This window comes from Lipotes vexillifer, unplaced genomic scaffold, assembly GCF_000442215.2.
Source record: "Lipotes vexillifer unplaced genomic scaffold, Lipotes_vexillifer_v1.1 scaffold1629, whole genome shotgun sequence".
Lineage (NCBI taxonomy): Eukaryota > Metazoa > Chordata > Mammalia > Artiodactyla > Lipotidae > Lipotes > Lipotes vexillifer.
The window spans coordinates 143,849-155,996 of NW_006790230.1; the positions used below are offsets into that span (position 1 = coordinate 143,849).

General features: G+C 39.5%; 2 pseudogenes across 1 annotated transcript; one reads left to right on the plus strand and one right to left on the minus strand.

Moving 5' to 3' along the window:
• The window catches only part of LOC103069111 (calcium-activated chloride channel regulator 4-like), a 35,743-nt pseudogene extending 28,881 nt beyond the window's left edge, over nt 1-6,862 (plus strand).
• Nucleotides 6,863-10,073: 3,211 nt separating this feature from the next.
• Nucleotides 10,074-11,387, minus strand: LOC103090069 (HIG1 domain family member 1A, mitochondrial pseudogene; annotated as a pseudogene). The gene has a single exon (XR_014368669.1). The product of XR_014368669.1 is annotated as an HIG1 domain family member 1A, mitochondrial pseudogene (transcript).
• Between the last annotated feature and the right edge of the window lie 761 nt (nt 11,388-12,148).

A 12,148-nucleotide genomic window follows, 5' to 3' on the forward strand; every position in this document is an offset into this window, starting at 1 on the left:
CCCAAAAATGCAAAAAAAAAAAAAAAAAAACGAAACATAGAACTATGGCCTACTATGGTGCTGAAAGAATTTGGCTTCATGAGAGTAGGTAGACCTTTGAGTCCAAGTTTATAGGCTTATAGTTTCTTTTTCTTCCAATTAAAGTTTTTCTCATGTTGCAAAGGGAATTTTACCGCCAAAATTCAACTCCCTGAGGAACTGGAGAGACACTGAAGATGATCACCCATCATTTGCATCCTTATCTCATTCAGCTTTGGTAGGAGTCACTCACTGATTTGGAAGTAAACCAAAATGAAAGCCAAGTAAGGTGAGCCTGGGGTCATCCTTAGCAATCTTTAAACATAGATCAGACTTTGACCTGGCATAATTAATTTGGTCTGAGTGGCAGGATTGACAAGAAGGGTATTGCAGTTTAAATGAGAAGTGCAGAGAATCTAAAATCAGAGGAAAGTTGGAAGCCCTTAATCAGTGGGATGCTCTGATGGCATTCAGTGGAACATGAGCTCTGTATTTAGGCATTTGGGGACTGAGCTGCTGAGGCAGAAAATCTGTTGGCACTCTGTTCCTCAAGTGAGCTGGCACCAAATCAACCAGTGCTAATAGTTCTGGATACACAGGTAAATGTGGAGGAGGTTTGGCAGGTGGTACGTGTAGGACAGTTGACCTACTACAAAGAAGATGATAAAAGCCTGAAATTCTGTGTAGGCAATAGATATACCATATGAGTCAGCCTTTCTTTGTGTCCATCCTATCTGCCCACCCCACAGCTCTGCAAGCAAGGCTTAGGAGTCTGGTTACTTCCCTCCCAATGTTCCAGGGCAGTAGCTAAGCTCTAGTAGGTCCCAGTACTGGGCTATCCCTTCCTAGGACAGAGACTGATGGAGCTCTATGCCCAGGTCTGCATCAAGGAGCTAACTGTGAATTATTAATAATCATAAAAATAAAATGAATGGCTACCATTGGTGTAGTTAAGATCACCAACATATCTTATGGGGCCCAGAGTAAAATGAGAATGAGGGGGGCCTCAGTTCAAGAAATATTGTAATTATGAATTTCAAGATGGCAACAACAAAGCATTAAACCAAGTGCAGGGCCTTCTAAGCATGGGCCTCTGTGCAAGTACATACATAGCCAGTTTATGTCTACTAAACTGGCTCTGGCTATAGTCCATGATAAACTAGTAATAAAACATGTAATGTGGAATCTCTGCATGAACTTTCCATTACAGCCATACAGCAACATTCATGGTCTAATAGTTGATGCAGTTAATCACAAAAAAGTACCAGGTTTGGAAAGGGAACCTTAGGACCATTGCCTCTGGCAGGGAATCTAGCTACAGAAAATAAATATGTTTTCCCAAGTAAAGGAAAAGAGGCAGCCCTATGTGGGAGAGGGCAGCCTTTGTACCAACCTCAGAGTCTCAAATGACTTCAGGGTTTCTGAATGGAAAACAAGCAACCAACTGACTGCTGCCCCTGGAGGTGGACAAGTCAGCAGTGTCACAAAAGTGTCCTTCATCTGCCTGCAGGAGTCTGCCCAAAGCCATAATACTGAGGGGTGGTATACACTCACAATCCCTCCTGCCCAGCCAGAACTAAGGGAACTACCTTTCTGTGCTTCTACTTCATGCTACTAATGATGGCTGGTGTTGCAGGTCAGAGTGACCTAATAGAGCACACACAGACAGTGGGACCCCAACCATAGCTGTAAAAGGGAAGAGCCAAATCTGACTACATGTTGGATCTGTTTCTTTCACTTTACCCTTGCTTTCCACTGCTTTTGTTCACTATAAGGATACTGTCTATACATAATGGCCTGCCTCTGGGAACGCTGCCCCTCTTCCTGAATGTTAAACCAAAGTGCCTTTGTTCAGGATGGCTGCAAGAAAGAAGAAATTAACACATCCCCTCCCAGAGGCTGGCCATTCCAGGTGATACTTGCAAAACTTATGGCCTTTTTACTTTACTTCCTCATCTCTTCCCCCTCTCTGTGCTATAAAAAAAAACTGGCATCCAAAGCCCAGTAAGATGGTTATTTTGAGACTTTAGTCTGCCATCTTCTCTGTCTGCCAGCTTACCAAATAAAGTTGTATTCCTTGCCTCAACATCTCGTCTCTGATTTATTGATCTGTTGTGAGGAGAGCAGAGTGAGCTTGGACTTGGTAACATAATGTCTGATGAACACTCACCATGACAGCATCCTAAAATGGGACACAGAAAATCATGTCTTGAGTTAACATTAAAGTGAGTTAGGCGTATGGCAGGCCAAACAGAAAAGTATGGTAGTTAGTCACCGAAACTAGCTTTGGAGTTTGGAAACTTTGTGTTTTCAAAGATTCACAAGCCCTGTTATTCATGCCTTTGTGTAGTCCCTTCACAGATTGGGTCTGGGCTGGACTAATGACTTGCTTTAATTAGTTGGATATAGCAGGAATTATGAAAGCTTCCATTTTTGTGTTCTTGGGAGCCCATGTGTAAAACCCAGCTATGTTGATGAAGAGGTTCCGATTCCATATGCACAAAGAAACAAACCTAACTATCTCTGATTCCAAGTCAAGCCTCTAGGTGATTTCATTCACGGATATCAGACTTCAAGGAAGACCAGCAGAAAAGCCACCTAGCTTAGCCCAGTCAACCACAATATCATGAAAATAATAAAATGGTTGTTTCAAGCCAGTAAGTTTTGGGATAGTTTGGTACACATTAATAGATAACTAAAACAACCAATAATGATATTAGTCAGAGTTCCATCAAGGAAACAGAACTACTATGAATATTACAGAGTAGGGAATTTATTACAAAGGTTAACTGGGGAAGTAACTGAAGAAAGAGTTGAAGAGTCAAGAAGCACTGAAGCACTGGAGTTAGTTTTTGGTGTTGAATGTTAGAAGCTAAGCAAGGCCAGGAACTAGAGTGGGACCATGAGGGCGCTGATGTAAAAGTCTGTGGTAGCCTGTGGCCCCTGCACAGCTACCGCCTCTGTGAGTTTGTTACTAGATGTCTTGTGGTAAGTCTGGGATCATGATAGGTCAGCAAAGCCAGCGGTCAGGAAAAAGTTGAACATGGAGTAGGGAAGAGTAAGGATGCCAGCCCACCTCTGCTGGTTTTATTTCTTACTGCCTCCTATCACCCCTCCCTTCAGACAGTTATGGCTGTTGGTTTACTTCTGCCTTCCAAATTTCAAACAAATATCTCTTTTGACCAACTCTAACCAAAGTCTTGCGGTTTCTGAGAAATGAACTTCAATTTTCTCCATGTTGCCTCAGCAAGGCCAATTGAAACAAGGAAGTATGCAATGGTGACAACTGTGGAATAGCAAAGAATTTCCTATGTGGAAGAGTGTGAACCCTGCCTTAGACAAATAATAAATAAATAATAAAATAATAATTTATAAATAATAAAATAGAAATAACTATATAATAATTATAAATAACATAAGTAAATTAGCTTAATTTAATTTTAAAACAAATAATTTTAAAAGAAAGAAAGCAGGAAGCTTTGAATAGAGAACGCAGACACTCAGAGGCAACCATTTAATATAACAACATAGAGTTACAAATGATCTTAATAAGAGTAATTATGGTAAAGAAATAATGTGGTGTGAATAAATAGAGAAAGAATGTATACAAAATACAAGAATCTTGATTATGAAATAGAGCATAGAGAAGGAATAGAAATTGTAAGAATATATGGTTAAGAAAGGTTTAATTTGTAGAAAAAGGAAGGGTTAGATTTTATTATAAAAATTTTAAAACATTTGATATTTTAAGCTACATATATGTAAAAATGATTTAAAATTTTTTTTCTAATTGTTAATTCTTTGGAGGCAGACTTTGGTATAGAATTAAACCTTAGTTTTCTCTTCTGTAAAAATGTGATACTAATAATCACCTCCAAGTGTTGTGTGAATCCCACTAGAAAGTGGCAGGTGCGTGGGCCCACACCTGAATGTAGCGTTCAATTCATAGCAGCTCTCACGCTGAGAAGCTTTGTACTGTTGTATCCCAAACTCAGGGATCTTAGCACTGAGGACCACCTGTCAATCAGTCAGTCAGTCAGTTTATTAAGCTTCTGCTATTTGCCATCACTCTGCATTACGGTGCTGTGGAAAAGTAGTGAATTAAAAAGACATTCTTAATCCATGGAGGTTAAAGCTTAGCAAAAAGACAAATATTAAATTACAAGGTATAAATAATTACAAGTTTTCAAAGTGGTCTGAAGCATCAAGTCACTGAATGAGATTCATCAACCCCACTGCAAATAAAATCCTCACCCATCCACCCACTGACCGTTCATTTATGTACAGATTCCCCAGGAGCACACTTTTTTTGCCTTGAATATGTGAATTTTGCTATTGAAACAGGATACAACTTAGTACTCACCCAGATTCCACTTTCAGCTATGATGGTACAAATCTGAGAACAAAAGGTACTATGTACCCCAGATTCCAAACTTAGAATACTGCAAGCCATATCTCTTTATAGCAAGTGAGAGGTTCTAGGTCATCCAAAGCTATAGTTCACCACCCACCAATTCCATTACACTAACCACCCCCACTATAAGAAGACTAGGAGAGAGAGAAAGGAGTTGTCCTTTGGGGGAAGTGCAGTGTTCAAAAAGGATACTCCAAAAAAAAAAAAAAAACAAAAACAAAAAAAAAGGATACTTCTGAATAAAGTGTAAATCTCAGGAAGCCACAAAGTCAGGAGCTAGTAATCCTCTCACACCAACATTGTTGAACCACTGGATAGGCAGAGTTCTGATGCTGCTGACATGGAAGAAATAGGCAGGAGAGAGGTGGGGAAGACAGACTTTCTAGTGGGACCACCATCATGCACTGAGGATTTCATGCATGTTTGATACATTAAGTGTAGAGTTTCTTACTGATTGAGTAGAATTGTAGAATGTGACTGGGCTTAATCTGCTTGGGATCTCGCATGCCAAGAGACTGTGTAAAGAGAAGAGCTTTACAGGACCCATCTAAGAACCTGCTAGGGAACAACTTTTGGGCACCTACCACCGAGTGATATCTGAAACTACACAATAGCAGAACAGGCTTATGAGGAGACATTAGCCTCTCCTATTTCTCCTCCCCAAGACCCAAGCAGAAAAACCCTAAGAAAAGGGAGAAGCAGTCAATTGAAACTGAGGCTGTATACTCCTTTCTCCCCTATTTCAAGTCAGAGACATAAGTCTGGCCTGAGTTAGAGGAAGGGAAAGGGGATTGGGTGTTAACCATCAAAAAAACAAAACTGTTCAAACACTCAAAACTGACAATACTAATAGAATTGGACTATGATGTCAGTAATAGAAATTGGTACCCGATGAGATAGGGGAAACACTAGAACATAGATACTGGAAAACATTATTTTTTCATGCTTATATCCCAAAGAGATAACACTGCTCAGTAAATTGATTTCATAGTGATCACAGTGAACAATATTGTTGCACAAATTTATGGTGACAAACCAACTGATATCCAGACCCATTCTCTAGACAGAAAACTCCTGCTGTCTTCCCACTTCCTTCCCTCCTGTAGATAACACCTGTGTTCACCTCCCCATCATCCATTCTCGCTTCTGCAAGAAGAGGTCCAGTAATTTTCCATGCTGGGCTTCTTGGCAAGTCTTCGACTTAATCTCCAATCAGCCCTCCTACCATCACCCTCTACTTCTGGTGCCTAGCACAGCTTCCTCCCTTGGACTAGATGCATTTCCCTTCATTTCTGTCTTCTGTTTCCATATAACCCTAAATCTTATCTAGGACCACCATATACACAACTCTAAAAGGATCCATTCAAATAATTTCTTATATTAACGGCACTCCTGGAGTTTCACAAAGCACAGTCTGTATATCTTCATGCAGTAGTCCTACTCTTAGAGCTGACATATGAAAATGTAAGTATTCATTACAAATCACTTTATATTGTTCCATAAACCAGAAAGTTGTCTTAAAGCTTTTGTACCTACGATAGCATTTTAGTAAAACACATAGTCAAATCATATTTGTTGCTAATTAATTTTTTGATTTATGATCCCAGTACCTTGTATTGTTCAGTAATCTGTATGATGATCAGCACATTAATACCTGTTATGTTTGACCTCATGAGGAATATAAGCAAAGTGCTACACAAGTGCTATCTGTTGTCACATGGTTATCAGGAAATAAGAGAGTGGCTTTCACACGAAATTGTTCTAGAGACATATGAGAAATTAAAAAGTAGGAGTTTGGTGGTATTGAAATTAGAGCCATCCCTTAGTCCATAATTTGGAGCTCTGGTTAGACTTAGAACTAACAACTATCAAAATCTTCTGCTTTTATTAAAAACAGGCACACACAGTGTCTCAAATATACCTAAAACCTTATCAGGCTTCTTCATAGAGCAATTCATTGCTCTCCAGATTCCAGTCTAATAATACTATAACAAAGGAAGCCTGCTATTGAGTTTCAGTTCCACCTCCACCCTCTGCCGCATCACCATGAACATCACACACACACACACACACACACACACACACACACACATTTTGAGCCAACATGGGAAATGTGGGTAGCTTAGAAAGCTGTTTGGATATAGATTTGTCAATTTTGGTCAGGAACCGAAATAATTCTATAAAACTGAACTATTCTCTTCACCCATACCTCTTTCTGAATTTCTTATCTCAGAGAAAGAAAAATATCTCACCACACAGTCATTCAAATCGGAGACCAGGAGACCATCCCTTGGCCCTACAATTCCTTCACACTTTGTATTCAATCAGTCAACAAGTCCTGTCACAGAAATCTCCTTAACCTTTGTCTCTCCCCACCTCATCTTCAGTAATGCTGCCTCAGTTCAGCATCCATCATCATCTCCTGGATAAAGATGCCCCCTACCTGGTCTCTGTCTTGATTCTCCCCTCCCCAATATGCCTACCACATTGCCCCAAAGTAATGCACAAAACCAAAATAATTCTTAAACTGTTTTAAAAATAAAGACTAATGCCACAAAGGCAGAGACTATGACTCTACATCACTTTTTCCAGGCACCAAGGACAAAAGGACCAAAATATGTGTCAAATGAATGAGTGCCAGGCCTGCCACCATGCGGCCCTTGCCTCCACTTCCCTATCTCTTACTGTACCATCTCACTGTTGTCACACATCTAATCAGTCAAGGACTTTCAGTTTTCCCAAAAGTCCACACTGTTTTATGTTTTGGGGTCTTTATCAGGAACACCATACCCCTTTCATCCTTCTCCATTTCTAATCCTACCATCTTCAGGCTCCCTTTTCTGCCTTCTGACCATATGCCCCCCTTTCAAAATCCCACCCCTACTGCCTTTCCTGACTGTCTCCCCCACTCTCAAGCAGAATAGAGCACTCTTTCTTTTGTGTCCAACTCTCCACTCTTCATATAGAATCTAACTTCCAAATGCATTTACTTCTTTACATATTTGACATACACCTCCCTAACACCCCTCAACTGTACAGTGAGTTCTTTGGAGACAGGACTGCATCCTGGGAAGAGGGAAAAAAAGAGGAGTGAGGGAAGGATGAAGTAATGAATATTTGAACACACATACGCATACAGAAACTCTTCCACTCCCTTTCCTTACCCTCTTGCAACCAGTTACCAAATCCTGTCAATTCTGAATATCTCGAAAAGTCCTCCACCTGTCTCTATGCTTAGTTCATGTCCCCAGCATCACTCACTTGGACTCCTACATAACCCTTTGCAAAAAGAGCCACTGTGAACCATTGTGTAGGTTGTGCTCTGCTTGTAAGCACCCAGCCTTGTCAGGGGCAAGGAGAGTAGGGGTGAAATACAGTCCAAACTCAGCTCCCAAGATTGAAGTTGAGGGGGCACTATTTGATCATTTCTCTGCCCAGAGGGAACACATTTTTCTAATTCACAAGTTGTTTTTCTAATTCACACAACATATGTGCTAGCAACGCAGCCCTGTTTCAACCATTCTTCACCATAGAGCCAGAGTCTTTCTAAAGTACAAATCGGATGCTTTTACTGTCCTATTTAAAACCTTCTAACGACTCTCCTTTGTACTCAGTGTGAAGTTCAAGCCCCATGATATGATTGATAACGTCTTTCATGTTCCACCTCTGGTTTACCACTCCAGTCACAGTTCTCACACCTCACATTGTACTTGTATATACTGAGCTCCATCCACCTTCTCTGTATCCCCAGGCTACATCTCCATCCCCCTCTCCATCACCCATCCACTTCCACATTCTGCTGTCACATGAATGACTCATGCTTATCTGATGAGTCTTAGAATAGATATCACTCCCCTGGGAAGCATTCTCTAACTTCTCCAATCCCCCTTCTGACTGGGTTAAATTCCTCTCACATCACCTCATTCTCACCCCGGGGATAACACTTAACATTTTATGTCTTAATTGACAATTTACTTCTCCCTTATTTCTTTCCAGTTGGTGATCTTTTTGAGGGCAGAAAACAATCTCTTATTAACATTATATCCTCTATACCTATCACTATGCTCAGAAAATATTTGTTAAAGGAAAGCACGGAATCTCTCTTATCCAGAGTATCAGTTGTAATGAATCAATCCCAGAGCTGACAAAAGTACAATAAGAGGAACCAGTAACCACCTTACTCTATAAGTTTACACTATAGGAAGACGATGTTATACCTCTGGACAGTAAGGCTAAGTCACCCCATCTAATAAAAGTATCTTGAATTATATCCTCATTGTTAATGGAATAACAAACTTTGGCTTAACATTTTCTCTTAGTTAATCTCCCAACTAGCCTTCATCTTCTATTTAGGTTCATTCAAATTGTTGATATAAATATAGTTCTGCCTAATACCTTCCTCCAACCCCAGCTGTTTCTATGACCCTGTTTACACCTGACCAGGATTTTACTTTAGTCCTTCAAATTAATTTCAAATATTTTAAGGCCCAGACTCATTCAACAGTAGCTAAAAACGTATTTCACACTTTAGAAATGCAGCCCCTCTCCACTCTCCTACATCAGCTGGCCGCCCTTCCCATACTCCTACATAAACAGCAACACTGACCCACCCAGCTGCCTGAGGTCAAATGCAGAAGTCATTTTTTCTTTGAAATGCTGTTCCTTATACCTGATTTTTCAACACTGGCTCTTTCTTTGCACATCTCTGTTTAAATATCTCTTTGGCTAGGCCATCTCTGTCAACCCAGTCCTAAGCATCAACTCAGTCACCATCCTATCTTTCGTTTTAAAATTCTCTGTATAGCTTTTATTTATTTTCTTCATTTTTGTACCAAATCTTTTTTTTCACATCTTTATTGGAGTATAATTGCTTTACAATGTTGTGTTAGTTTCTGCTGTACAACAAATTGAATCAGCTATATGTATACACATATCCCCATATCCCCTCCCTATTGAGTCTCCCTCCCACCCTCCCTATCCCATCCCTCTAAGTTGTCACAAAGCATGGAGCTGATCTGCCTGTGCTATGCAGCAGCTTCCCACTAGCCATCCATTTTACATTTGGTAGTGTATATATGTCAGTGCTACTCTGTCACTTCATCCCAGCTTCCCCTCCCCCCACCCCGTGTCCTCAAGTCCATTCTCTACATCTGTGTCTTTATTCCTGCCCTGCCGCTAGGTTCATCAGTGCTTATTTTTTAGATTCCATATATATGCGTTAGCACACGGTATTTGTTTTTCTCTTTCTGACTTACTTCACTCTGTATGACATACTCTATGTCCTACCACCTCACTACAAATAACTCAATTTCGTTTCTTTTTATGGCTGAGAAATATTCCATTGTATATATGTGCCACATCTTCTTTACCATTCATCTGTTGATGGACACTTAGGTTGCTTCCATGTCCTGGCTATTGTAAATAGAGCTGCAATGAACACTGTGGTACGTGTATCTTTTTGAATTATGATTTTCTCAGGGTATATGCCCAGTAGTGGCAGTGCTGGGTCATATGGTAGTTCTATTTTTAGTTTTTTAAGGAACCTCCATAGTGGCTGTATCAATTTACATTCCCACCAACAGTGCAGGAGGGTTCCCTTTTCTCCACACCCTCTCCAGCATTTATTGTTTCTAGATTTTTTTTTTTTGATGTGTTCACTTACTTTAATAACACTGCATTTACCATGTTATCATCATGGAATGTAAATTCAGGTTAGACAAGAGAATTTCACAAGTACAACAAAGCATTCTGTAGTATACCAAAGTTTGTATAATGTCTGACCAAACCAGCTTGCTCATAAATCACTTACATTATAGGCAATTTATTTAGTTTAACATTTATGATTCTTACAGAGAAAATAAACATAGTGCACACATTTAAAAAGTGTTTTTCATTTACCCTTGCATTGGCACTTAAAATTCATATTTCTATTTCAAAATGACACAAAAATTATTCTAATATAACAGCAGCAAAATATAATTCTGCAATTACAAAAGAGCTAAATGGGGATCTACAGTTAAGTTATTCTCATGTTTACAACTATGATTCTGAAATAAATACTACTTCAAAGCAGCTCTCTTACCAGCTTTTTAGGTTTGGCTTAAAAACACACATATAGTTGCCAGGAGGTTTATAATGTTGTATTCTGTGCACTGTTCTGAAAGGGTTCCTCAAGAGCCAACCAGCCCTTAAAACAGTACTCAGTCCACAAGGCAGTCAGAAAGAGTTAAATTAACTGGGGTAAATAGGATTCCTATATTACATCAAAAGCATATGATATTCTGCAGCAACTGGGAGCATTATCAGGATTGGCATGTTGTCCTCTTTACAACTAATTTCATCAGAAGAGTTTAAGAAGGTGGACATTGTACCACTATCAAGTGCATTTTAAAATGACATGTTTTTGTGCTAATCTGACTCTCCTGAATGACCTAGCTAGTGAACTAATCACCAGTAAACTGGTCACCAGGCAAATCAAGCCTGCAAGAAAGGAAGCCAGTATTCAAATTACCATGTTATTGTCCGACCCAAAGAATTTATTTTCAACATAAACATATAACCTCAATATGAGATGTCTAACTAAAGCAAGCACCACCAATGAGACCAAGACAACGTCTCCTCTTCTAAGGTTTAGGTTTTGCCCAGAATTCTCGATACATGGAATAGCCCATACCAAGAGTCATTGTTCCCACAACAAAGCCTTGGGCTGCCATGCACATGTGGATCAGGTGAACAGACATTTTAGTATTTCCCCTGCTCTTCAATTTATATAATCTATATGCAACGATTGTTGCAAAACCTGCCATTCCAGTGGGGACAAATGGTGCCTCTCTAGCTTTTCGGATAAGTTTAGATCCGTGATCTTCATCATATGAAGAAAGAGAAACATCTGCGTCGCTTGACATAGTGATTGAAGGATCTTCAGACAACTACAAGACGTCATAGGTTCCAACCGGCTTCTGCTGTTTCTAGATTTTTTGATGATGGCCATTCTGACTGGTGTGAGGTGATACCTCATTATGGTTTTGATGTGCATTTCTCTAATGATTAGTGATGTTGAGCATCTTTTCATGTATTTGTTGGCCATCTGTATGTCTTCTTTGGAGAAATGTCTATTTAGATCTTCTGCCCATTTTTGGATTGGGTTGTTTGTTTTTTTTGATAAAGAGCTGCATGGGCTGCTTTACAAAGGAGTCAAGAACATACAATGGAGAAAAGACAGCCTCTTCAATAAGTGGTGCTGGGAAAACTGGGCAGCTACGTGTAAAAGAATGAGATTAGGACACTCCCTAACACCATACACAAAAATAAACTCAAAATGTATTAAAGACCTAAAGGTAAGGCCAGACACTATAAAACTCTTAGAGGAAAACATAGGCAGAACACTTTATGACATAAATCACAGCAAGACCCTTTCTGACCCACATCCTAGAGTAATGGAAATAAAAATAAAAATAAACAAATGGACGTAATGAAACTTAAAAGCTTTTATACAGCAAAGGAAACCATAATCAAGATGAAAAGACAACCCTCAAAATGGGAGAAAATATTTGCAAATGAAGCAACTGACAAAGGATTAATCTCTGTATAGCTTTTAACACAAAGTGATACATATTAATTTTCAATGGAATGTTACAATGTTTATTGTTTATCTTCCCAGCTGGAATATAAATTCCATGAGAGCAGTGACCTAATGGTTTTCCTCACTTCATTAAC